Source organism: Panicum virgatum, chromosome 7K, assembly GCF_016808335.1.
Source record: "Panicum virgatum strain AP13 chromosome 7K, P.virgatum_v5, whole genome shotgun sequence".
NCBI classification, from domain to species: Eukaryota; Viridiplantae; Streptophyta; class Magnoliopsida; order Poales; family Poaceae; genus Panicum; species Panicum virgatum.
Genome location: NC_053142.1, coordinates 44,059,297 through 44,072,320, shown reverse-complemented (window position 1 = coordinate 44,072,320; position 13,024 = coordinate 44,059,297). Strand labels below are relative to the sequence as shown.

At 44.7% G+C, this 13,024-nt stretch overlaps 1 long non-coding RNA gene across 1 annotated transcript; it reads right to left on the bottom strand.

The window, feature by feature from the left end:
* Nucleotides 1–1,033: 1,033 nt before the first annotated feature.
* Nucleotides 1,034–1,813, bottom strand: LOC120643086. Its single transcript, XR_005662844.1, has 2 exons — nucleotides 1,568–1,813; nucleotides 1,034–1,367 (listed from the first exon to the last, which is right to left on the bottom strand). It is a non-coding gene; the product is annotated as an uncharacterized LOC120643086 (long non-coding RNA).
* Nucleotides 1,814–13,024: the final 11,211 nt, after the last annotated feature.

The following is a 13,024-nucleotide window of genomic DNA, read 5'->3' as shown; positions in this document are numbered from 1 at the left end:
AGTGCTTATTGCTCTTGTTATGTTATCATATAATACGGATTTCGGATATCCAATCAGGTTTCAAATATCTCCAAATTTCAGTTTTGAATATGGATTTCATCAGAATAGGTGTTCAGATTTTAAGTTTGAGTTTCGATTTTGGGTACTCCATCCGAGTTTGAGTTTCGATTTTGGGTACTCCATCCGATCTCATGAATTCGCTTCATTGCCATCCCTATTTCCAATGCATACGGCTTTCTAGATGCATACAGCTTTCATGCTGGGGTCTTAATTACCGCTGCCTGCCGGCGAGTCCTTCTAGATGCATACGGCTTTCATCCAGGGGTCTCGGTGCACGTGTGTTGTCTACTCTCGGTGCGAGGTGGGCGGCAGCCGAGACTTGGTTGCGTGTGTTGTGGCCTTTTCTATGGTGGGCATCACCTTTGGGTTTTTCTATGGTGGGCTTCACAGGACTAGAGGGTGCAATGCAAAGATTTGTCTTATGTGTGCTGCGAGGATAGCGATCCGCCAACTCATTTGTTACAGCTTTGTCTGCATCCTTGACATATCGCGATCATAATTCTCGGCTCTGGAACTTTAGAGTGAAAAAAAGTTCTTAAGCCTCGTTTAGATGCACCCATAAAATTTGTAAAAAGAAATTTTTTCATATTTAAAGTATTAAATATAGACTAATCACAAAACTAAATATAGAACTCATTTATAAATTACGAGACAAATTTATTAAGACTAATTAATTCATCATTAGCACATATCTACTGTAGCAAATTAGTATTTAATCATGGTCTAATAAAGCTCATTGGATTTGTCTCGTAATTTACAAGCAAACTATACAATTAGTTTTTTTTATTTCGTCTGAATTTAATACTTCATACATGTGCTCCACATATTCGATGTGATAGTTTTGAAATTTTGAATTTCACATCTAAACCAGGCCTTAATTACCAAAGTACATCCTTTCTCGTCTCTGATAAAAAAAGTCTGGCAAAGATATTTTCCTAGATTATAAGAAAACGTTCCGATCTTTTACACCAAACAGATGATTATAACTATTCCTATTTTTCTTATTTGCGAAAGGAAAGATACATTAAACTGATACACGGTTACATCCCCTTTTACACACAAGACACCAAAGAAGATAGAAATTATAAGAAGGTCCCTAGGTGCCCTATTCTTCTTCTCCATCGCCATTGCCGACTTGCAAAGCAAAGGAAACGCCGGCGATGCCCATAAACTCCAATCCGCAGGAATCATAGTTGAAGCCTCCAAATACTCCGCCGGCAGACTCCAGATCATGGTAAAGCCGAAGGAACCACCACCGCTGAGCACCTGTCTGGATGGATCGAAGACACTGAACGCCCATCGGCCATCTGCACTACAAAGCAAGAGGAGACGCGATAGCCAGCCGAAGACAAAACTGGCACTTCCACCACAGAGAACAGAAGCCCAGCAGCAAATCCGTCGCTGACAACCAAGATGTCGACCCGGAACGAAAAGCTCACGGGGGAGCTCAAGAGATCCTTCCCCAATGCAAAGAGAAAGATCACAACGAACTGAGAGCATCCCGTACCGACGAAGATGGGGAAGCCGCCATGGAAGATGAAGGAGCTCGCACCAGGTCCAGATCTAGATCCAGAGCTGTCGTCCTCCTGTTCACGACGTCGCACGCTGCTGGGGTTCTGCTCTGGATTTGCTCTACGACGACGGATTTGCACAACTACAATAAAAGACTTCTAGATTGGTCCAATGGTGTATCTGTACTATTTCTCTATCCGGTGCATTTGCATAAACACATGCTACGCGATGTACCACCTTGTCATCAGTTGGTTTATGTTACCAAATATTACCTTGAAAAATATATATTATCGTAGAGTTAGGACGGGCATTATACTAGTCATAAGAAGTAGCTGAGCCAATCACCACACATACGAAATGAGGCATCCGGTGCTCCACCTTGGTATGCGGTCTTCCACCGCTGGTGTGTGACACCTCGGCCCAAAATTTAATAGAATTAATAGGATATTCATACCAACAAGTTGCAATTTCTTTTTCGGAAGCCGGTCTCCAAAAAACTCTGAGGTTAAGCGTGCTTGGCCCGGAGCAAATTGGGGATAGGTGACCGACCGGGAAGTTATTCCCGGGTGCGCACGAGTGATGACAAAATATGCAGAAAAGACATGTGTTGGTCTGTGAAGATAGTCTATATCCTAGTTAAGCTGTCAGATGTAAGCGGGCCCGGTCTCAGGGAGGCGGGACGTTACATGGCGTGTATGCAAAGAGTTCGGAGAGAGCGGTTTACTGTCACATCAAAAAGAATCTTAATATTTAGAAGTATTAAATGAAATCTAGTTACAAAACTAATTGCAGAACTCGGTCTAAACTGAGAGATAAATCTAATGAAATATATTAATCTATAATTAAAGAACAGCGACTGTAGCATCATTGTAGCAAATTATATATTAATTAGATTCGTCTCGCGAATTAGCACCTATCTGTGCAAAAGATTTTATAAACAGATTTTATTTAATACTTATAAATAGTAAGATTTTTTTTACGTAACAAGGACTAAAGTTTAGTCCTTGAAAACAAATATGAGAGAAAGATAAGATCAAAACTACTGGTCACTGTTAAACGCTAGGCTCAGCACATGCAACTTTATGCTATTTGATTTCCTGAACAAGGCTCGGATCAGGCTCTAGTCATGTAGCCAGGAACATGGGAATCGAACGTTTCTCACGAGCTAGATCTGGCCGATGCAAGTTTCTAGTAGAGCAGGTACAGCAAAGGTCGAATCGACCGCCACAACGCCCTGGCGTGGAGCAGGGCTGTACCGGCGAATTCGGAGCCTGTGCGAAACAATGCATTGAGTCTTAGCCCGTGGTTAGATGCAAAAATTAAAATTCCAAAAAAATTTCCGGCACCTGCATGGAGATTTAAATCTAGACGAAATAAAAAACGCATTGCGACTGCTGACTGTAAATCGCGAGACGAATCTAATGAACCTAATTAGGTTGTAATCAGTCGCTAAATTGCTGCGGACTAACAGTCAAATTATCACACAAAGCTCACTAATTATTTTTTATTTCACAATTTTTATTGTTGCTAGAATAATTATTATCGTTTGTGCAAGAAAAAAATTGTTGCGGAACAAAAGAAATTTATTCTAGCAACAAAAATATGAGCGATCTGATTTATTTAATCGATTTCCGGCCCAAAACACGAATTCCTGGAAAGATTAGAGTACATATAGATACTGTAGCTGCATACCATAAGCCAGCCGTGATGGGGATCATGAACAGGCCGATTTGGGCAGCGTGCCCACCGTGCGGCGATTTTTTTATTTTTTATAAAAATATATTTTCATTTTCGAAATTTATAAAAATATACCCCGGTGATTCTGTGTCAACACCAATTCAACTCAACACGTCTCTCTCTTCTACCCGCAAAGGTGATACAAACCAACTCGTGACGTGCTCACGCTAAGAATGGTTAGACAAATCTCGACGCAAAGCGGAAGCAACGATTATTAAGTGCCGCAAAAGAGGACTTGCAAAAGAGTTGTCTTCGCTAAGCATGCAAACATTAACAAGACAGAGCAGCGGTGATAAAAAAAAACTTGCAAAGAGATTGTACTGAGCAACACACTAAATATATCATAATTACGAAACCACCGCGGACCATACAAGCAAGGAGTACTCAATTGTTGTTTATCTATTCAAAGCAAGTAGCACTATTGAGTGAAAGTGACCTTCCATGCGAGAAAAAAAAGCTGCCGGCTGAGACTAATCTGAATGGAGAAGAAATGCGCCAAGCTGCTCACCTGCTCCGGCCCACCTGCTGCTGTCGCGGTGCTGTTTGCACCGGCCGCCCGGCTGTTGGGCGGCCTGGGGCCGGCCGCCCCGCTGTCGGGCGACCAGTCCTCTAGGGATTTTAGCGTAAATTTTTGTGAAAATTTTTATAGAAAAGTCCCTGCCGCCCTGCAGCGGGGCAACTAGGTCCCGGCCGCCCAGCAGCGGGGCTGCCGGAGTATATTTCTGTAAATTTCGAAAACGAAAATATATTTTTGTAAAAAACAAAAATGAAAAATATAAAAATAAAAAGATCGCCCCCGTGCACTGAGCTGCTGTGCAGCCCCGGCCGCACGTGGGCCTGCTGGCCACGGGCAGCCTTCGGCCTACTGGCCCGCTTGCACGCGAGCCGCTGGCGGCGCAAGATGGACCCCGGTGCGGATTCTAGAAGCTAGATTTTGCTTTTTTTCATTTTAATATTTTAAAAAAATTAAAATTTCTTAAATATATGGTCGTTCCAATAAAATTAAAAAATGTGCCCCTGTCACCCATGGGGAGCCCCCTGTCGCCATGCCTTAAAAAAACAATTTACAAACCAGTCCTCGGTCAGCGCGGCGCGGGGGCTCGGCGGTGCCCGGGGGGCGCCCCCCCAACAGCGACAGAGGGGCTTGTCGCCCCCCTCGGGCGACAGGGTCCCCTCTCTACATAAGCCCCCCACCCTCATTCCCTCCTTATTAAAGCCCAAAAATTTCACCAAAAATCCAGAAAAAAAGAGAGGAACTTCCACAAAAAAATCCTGAAAAAAAGAGAGGGGTGAGAAAAAGGGAAGCGGCGAAGCCCTACCGGATTACGCACTTGTGATCAGCAGGTAATTATATTTGAATCCATTGATATTGTATAGCAATTTAATATAATTAGTGCTATAGTAGAACAATTAAAGTACGAGTTCGAGGATAGAATTAATTTTTAGATAGTGAAATATAGAATTATAAATTTATAATGATAGTACCTTATTGATATTACAGCATAAGACAATGGCTGCCTCCAATTTTGGAGAATTTTCATGGACCGAAGAAAAATCTAGTATAATACTTGATATCATGATACATCTTTTAATCAGTAAGAAGTTGGATCCATTAGCGGATGGTACGATAGAGATGATGTTGTCCAAAATAGTAGAATTTAAAGATTTCACAATGTTTCGAGGTATTACAACGCAAGATGTAAAGGGACACCTGATAGAACGTCGGAATATATACATGAGAGTATGTGAACTAGCGAATCATCCTAATATCATTGGATTCTTATAAAGTTCTTGTAAGATATGGATGCGGCCAGATGTGTATGAGATGCACATTAAGGTAATTCTAATTCAGTTCTAATTCCGTCCGTCATTTGGAATCTATATTTATAAAATAGTAAAATTATTGTTTAATTATATGCTAGGATTACCTCGAGGACACGGAGTTGATTAACAAATCGATACAAATTTCCGTAAATTGGTATGTATCTTCGGTGGACTTATGCCGTAAACTAGGCGAAGGAGGTGGAGAAGATCTTCGGGTGATAGTACTTGACCTCCACAAGAACAGATGACCGGAGGTTCGTCAAGTCATGCTGCAGCACCTCAAGCACCAAGTTGTGTTAACTGGGATGACGACATGGATGACTTCATGCTCCCCAAACCATGGCCTCCAACATATAATGTTCCTCCCACTGTACATGAACCTAAATCCAGAAAGAGAGAAAAGAAGAGGGAAGAGGTTCGTCAAGTCATGCTGCACCACCTCAAGCACCAATTTGTGTTAACTGAGATGACGACATAGATGACTTTATGCCCCCCAAACCATGACCTCCAACACGTGATGTTCCTCCCCCTGTACATGAACCTAGATCCATAAAAGAGAGAAAGGGAAAGGCAAGAGGTTCGTCGAGCCATACTACACCACCTGCAGCACCACCATCTGTCAACTGGGATGACGACCTAGATGATTTCATGCCATGATCTATAACATATGATGTTCATCGGTTTAAGATGTATTCACATTTAGTATTGTTAATGTTGTATTATGCTTGTATGAATGTCTCGTACCTAACTTGCATTCACTGGACATGTATATAATGTTGAGTTTGAATCGTAGTTAGTCCTAATGGAGCATCGAAGCATAAACATACCATCTATCGTATGTAATGGAAAATACGAGAGTGATCAGAGGCGAACGTTGAAGTGTACAAATAAGCGGTCCACAGCTATCTCATTACAAATAAACATCAGAGATACAAACATCGGATATATCTAACCACCCCTAGGGCGTCGGACCCTCTTAGCCCTCTGCTGGGCACGGACATGGCCCTCGGAGTAGGTGTGACGATCCGGAGACCTCACTGTCGCTCAGGACGCAAAAGTGGCTGCGGTGTCTGCTGCTGAGAGATCCCAAGTGGTACTCCTCCTAGCTGTGAATACCCCAAGACATCGCGGTCACCGTGCGTGCCAGGTGAGTCTAGAGTCAAGCTGTCGAGTTTGTCTAAGGTGACACCCTCATTATCTGGAACGAACGTACTCGAAACAAACCCTGTGTAACATATAAATGTAAATCAACATATGTTGCGTGGTAAATTAGTGAGTGTATTGAGAGAGTGTTTTGTACCAGGTCGAAAGGAGGAAGAAGGTCCGGCGCATAAAATGCGGATGTTAGCGTACGCTCGTGTCTTTCGTCATGACATGTAGAAACCGAAATACGAAACATAAACTAATCTGTGTAGGCCGGTATCTGTGGCCCCGGTACCATCCCTGGATACGGTCCGCCAACTGGTGGTGTCGCTCTAAACATTCCAGTATGGCCGAACGCAGTAGCTGGATCGTATCCTGTTTGTGATATTAGTAAATATGTAGAAACACTTGATATAATTTTAAAGAGATATCTACGTTATCTACAGTTGTGTAGTACTGAGATGTCGGCTGGTGCGCGGTCGCCGGACACGGGAACGACGACGAGGCCTGGGACGACCCGTGGCTGTCTTCATACTGCACACGGCTTCCCAAGTTGTGCAATACTGAACGCAACTGGTCACGCTGCCTCGACCATGCCTCTGTCTGCTCAAACTGGGCGATTGGGGATCCGGCACGTACCCTCGTCAGATAAGTCGAGCAGTCCGTCTCCATCATGTTGCAAAGGCGAAACTGCATCCATTGAGTAAAGGAACAGTTAGTAACACATGAATTATCTTATGAATATTAATATATATGCAAATATGATCAAGAGACTCACCGCGTCTGCTAGTGCCTGCACGTGGTGCCGGGCATAGCCATCCTGAGGCCTCGCCTGGTGTGCCTGCGGGTGAGTGTCAACATAAACCAGATGAGCCCGAGTCCGGTGTAAGTACCAGGTGAGGTAAGCCCTAAAGGAGTTGTCTGTGTGTGGTCCTGTTGGATGGACCAAGTGCTCGTCTGCCTGTACCCATTGGTCCACCCACGGCTGCATCTTGGTGAGCCAATCAGCTGAGCACAGCAAGCCACTCCTTGACAACCTACAAAAGTGGACGACGAAGAATAATTAGATTCGACACGAATGCATGAGCCAAGTTCATTCATAATTACCTGTGGTCCTGGCGACTGACACGCTCCAACGCGGTGGGCACCGGAAACTCCTGGCGCTGCCCAAACTGTCTCATGACTCTTAAGGGGCAATATGCCTCAACCGCGATGTCGTAAACCAGGACGGCTGTAGTAAGCCACAGGCTCGCATTCGCGGAGCAGTGCGAAGACAGGCCTGCTGGTGCACGGGTAGCCACAGCCTTTGGGCTGTAAGGCTCCCAGACAACATCCTCGGGCGTCAGCATGTCGAGCTCCGAAACAAACACAGGATATGCGCGTCTAACCTGCGCATGCGCCCAGGACCTCTGCAGTCCGAATAAGTAAAATTAGAAGTGCGCTAATGCATCGTGTAACAATGAATAACAAAATTAGATTTGTTGCGAACGTACCTGACGCCAGTTCCATAGAGTTCCCATAGTGGCCTGTCGTCCTCCTCATCGCCGTACATGGCCTCGTGGTAAGGCTCGTGGCTGACGATGGGCCGACCAACGGCTAGCCTCTCGTACGACCAAAGTTGCAGTAGTAGTGGGCACCCCGCCAGGATAGCGTTCCCATGTGTCTTTCTGCAGCCGTCGCAGAGTCTACGATAAGTGGCTGCAAGTACCGCCTCACCCCAACTGTAGGACGGTACGTCCTCATCCCCATCCGCAATCTCCCGTGCATATGGAAGGAGAATCCTATCGACCGAGTTGCCATGAGTGTTGTTGAACATGATGTAACCAAACAAACAAAGCAGGTACGCCTCCAGCGATCTGGTCACACTGTACTCGTCGGCATCCGCAGGCAACAGGGTAGGCTGCATAAACAATTAAGATTAATGGTTTCAACTGACAATGCAACATGTGAATTGTAACAATTAAACTTAAATATGCAATGAATACGTACTGTAAATTGTAGGAACCAGGTTTTCGAAGGACCTGCTGCTCGCGGGTGCGGGTTGATCGGACCTACTTCTTCCACGCGGTGAACCAGGGCAAAACGGGCCTCCAGGTCATCCTTCCACGAGGCCGCCCCCACACGCGGACCTACAGCCTCCCCGACGATAGGGAGGCTGAGGAGGTAGGCCACGTCCTGCAGCGTAGGAGTCATCTCCCCACACGGGAGGTGGAACGCGTGTATCTCCGGCCTCCATCTGTCAACGAGCCCCGTCAGGAGGGATCGGTCGAGCTGAACAAGCCCACCCTCGACAAGACGGCCCAGAGTCAGTAGACCGGACTCACGTAACCTGCAATAAACAAAATTGTCGAAACAAAGGAATACCAACAAATACATAAGTAATAAACAATAATATTTCATTACATACCTGTCAACCCAATCGTGGTGTATAGAGATCTGATCCCCAGGTGGACGAGGACGTAGCACCTCTAGGGCTCGGTGCTCAACTGCTGCAAAGAAAGACCTGTGGCTCGAGTCGATAACTGGGTCTAGCAAGGAGTCCATCTCCATACCTACATTCAAAAATATATGAGAACACATAGGTACATATATGTTCCATACAAACTGGGTGCACGATATTTATACATTACAGATAGGTTCGACACAAACTGGACGCATGATTGATAGGTACATATATGTTCCATACAAACTGGACGCACGATTACTACATATTATAGATAGGTTCGATACAAACTCCATGCACGATTAGTATATAGGTACAAACTGCACACTGGTGGATCATGACACCGAGTGCCTTCCACGAGCAATTCTCGCCGATGGTCGTCTGAACGTAGGAGGTGCTCCATCTCTGGGATTTCCGGAAGGACCAGCGTCAGCAGCATCGTGAAGTGCATTCTGAGGACACTTCTTGTAGTTGTAACCTAATGCTCCACATTGGCTGCAACGCTTTTGTGCCTTGCTTGCCTCGGACTCGTCCATACCATTCCGAATACGACGTGTCTGACGGCGGCCTTTGCCTTTCTTAGTGGCTGGATCAGGAATAAACATCTTATCCTCATTATCCTGAATGAAAGGTCCACTATTCCAATCCCGTATACCTCATGTCCCCAGGTGGATACAACTGCTTCCTTGCTGAAGTAAGGTGAAACAAATACTCCTGGCTGCAACCCAGACTCTGCACATGCCGCAATGAGATGCGAGCATGGTAAATGCAATAACTTAGTCTTCATGCAGGAGCAGATGGCTTTGCCATCTACTGTAATCAAACTCTCTTGTACCACCCTATCTCTACGGATACCACGACCAGTTCTATCCTTGCATAGAACCTCAAATCTATGCTCCATTGTACCTGTCGATATGACGCGGTGGAGTTTGGCCTTTTCTATCTTCTGTTGCATATATTGTGTCACACTTGTGCAAAACTGAATTTGGGGGTTGCTGATGTTTATACTTGCAGCCATGTAACACTCTCTGAAATACTTCATGCACCCATACATGATGAACTCAACAATTCCCACAAGAGGAAAGGCACGACAACGCCGCATAACCATATTGAAACACTCTGCATGGTTTGTTGTCTGAATACCATACCACATTCCATTAGTATCATAAAGGAATGACCATTTCTCCTTAGGTGCACCTCAAATCCAGTGTGAAAATGGCTTCTCAATTGAATTCCTAGCCTCTGCAGCCTGACTCGTGCTGGTTCCTGATGCCCTTACCTTCACTTGCTCTGCAGTCAACTGATCAAGCATCTGCCATAGAGCATTGAATTTTCTCTGTTGATTTTGGATGCACAACCTCTTAAACATGTTCTTAAGATCCTTGTTCTTGAAGTGGTCATAGAAATTTGCACCCATATGCCTAATGCACCACCTGTTGTGGACATCGGGCCATAATAGAGGCGTTGTCGCAGTTCCGCGTTGCAATTTCATTATTGATTGTAGCAGACTTACATGCCTATCACTAATAAGGCACACATCTGGACGTGCAGCAACAACATGAACCTTCACTCGTTCAAGGAACCAATACCAACTGTCTAAGTTCTCATTCTCAACAAATGCAAATGCGAGCGGAACTATTTGGTTGTTGCAATCTACCCCGATTGTGGTGAGTATCTGACCTTTATACCTTCCAATCAGAAATGTGCCATCAATGCAGATCACCGGAAGACAACACCGAAATGCCCTAACACAGGCACCTAGGCAAAAGAAGACTCGTTGCAGAATGCTTTGCCCCCTAGTCATGGCTGGTACGAGGTATGTGTCATAAAAGCTTCCAGGATTTCTAGCAGCAACCTGGGGTAACATACGAGGTAGGTTATCATATGATGCCTCGTATGTGCCGAACCGCATCTCAAACACCTTTTGTTTAGCCCGCCATGCTTTCAAATAACTAATGGTGTACTGGTAAGTCTGCATAATGTGTCGAACAATCATTTTTGGCTCATAATTTAGGTTGTCCATAATCAGCCCATATATTTGTTTTGCAACAAAGTTGCATGATATATTGCGATGCGAGGGCTGAACTTCTGATAGCAAACAAGTGTGCTCTGTCACAATGAAACATTTCCAGTTCGACTTCCATTTTCCCTTGAATGCATGTACTCGCCATGGACATCCATCATTCACACACTTCATCTCATATTCTTTACTGCCAGACTTCACGACTCTAAATTCTCGCTTCAATGATATTGCCCATAGTCTCACAGCATCTTTTACGGCTTCAATGTTTGGATATGTTGCATCTTGCACTACCTCATTCCCTCTTTACTCCCACTCCTAATTTCGTACGTCTTCTACGACATGATTGCCAAAACCATGCTCCTTCCACTCTTTTGGCAATGATTACTGCTCGTCATCAGATGAGCCCTCATATTCTTCCATCTCCATTGCGGCTTGGTCTTCTGCCTTCATCTCGTCCACGATGCTATGTATCCTCTCTCCCTCATCAGCAAGGCCCTGTGGTCCGATGTTTTGGTTCTCTATCTCTTCTGACTCATCTTGCTCAATATAGTTGGTCTCTCTTCGAATACTCGGAGTTGCTTGATCTGCACCATGTTGGATTTCATTTTGTGTCTTCTCCCAAGTTTGAACAAGAATGGCCAGAGGCCACCCACGCTCTAGAGCTGCTTGCATGTACTTCTGCCAGTCATCAGTGCTGTGTATCATCATCAATTCCCATAAATCACTTTCTACTCCCCAATTAACAAGAGAATGGACGGTCATCACATGTGTCTCCGGATCAACATGGAATCCACGCTGCGGCCACTTATATATGGAACAAAAACTCCTTTCCAGAGGTTTATCTATGGCGCTAGATGTGCACTTAAAGGCAGAAAGGTCTACTCTATTTGGCCCATACAAAACTTTGTAGTCACCAAAAAATACTTGAAACTGCATCTTGCTCGACATATCTGTATATCACAGAATACTTATCGAGTTATACTCTTTATTTCACTACCTATTCAATAATCCATAAAACCTAAGTATGGATTTCAACTACAACATTTAAGTATTCATAACTACGTGATGACACTCAAATTCTATACTGCATATGCGAAATTCTATTCTAAATCGTAATTAATTTATAAACACGTCTCTAATAATACTGCAATGGTAATAATAAACGCGTAGTCTTAATTTTCTAAACTAATAATAAACGCGTATCCTTAAACTCCTACTTAAATTGGTTCTACTATAGCACTAATTAAATTTAATTACTCTACAATATCAATGGAAAAATACATAAGTTAAATATAATTACCTGCAGATCACAAGTGCGCAATCCGGCAGGGCTTCGCCGCTTCCCTTCTCCTCACCCCTCTCTTTTTTTTTCTGAATTTTTGGTGAAATTTTTGGGCTCAAATGAGGAGGGAATAGGGGTGGGGAGCTTATATAGAGGGGACCCTGTTGCCCGCCCCCCAGCCCTCGCGCCACGCTGATCGAGGACCGGTTTGTATATTTTTTTTACAAAAAAAGGCATGTCGCCCCCTGCCTGGGCGACAGGGGCCGTCGCCCTCCCCATGGGCGACAGGTGCCTATTTTTGAAATTTCTTCGAACGGCCATATATTTTTGAAATTTTAATTTTTTTAAATATAAAAATGAAAAAAGACCTAGATTTTAGGATGGTCTGGATGTGCATTTGGCATTGTGCCAGCCAGGGTTCGTACCCTATCGGGTGAATTTGTCGGATGGAGGCTTGCATTCATATGCCTGTTGAGAAAATCTCCTCACCGTTCTATATCAAAGCACAGAGACCTTCTGTTCGCTGCAACCAGCCAATAGTATTTTTCTCTCATATCAAATCAGCACCAGCCAACTATCAGTATTTTTCTCTCACAACAAATCAGTACCAACTACCAGTCACAGCACAGCAAACAGAGTGAGATCTAAGGTCAGTCTAGTCTCTCACATAAGTTACGGTACTGCCCATTGGAGATCGGCCACCAAGCGAAGACACCCAATGAAAGCCAAGGCGAGGTGACAAGCGAAGGCCGTCCGTGGCTGCTCTAAGAAGGGAGCATGTGTCCCTAGCCGACGAACAGGATGCCAAGGGGGTTGGACACCCACACGGCGAATGTGACCCTCAGAAAAATGCTGGGCCCACGGGTCAACACCACAAACTCGCAATAGACTCAGTGCCCGGCTAGCGCAGTCGTAGACAAACTAGGTCAACCGCGCGCTACGCCGCGCCCATTTGGAAATGTGGAGAAAATAGGTCAACCGCGCGCTACGCCGTGCCCAT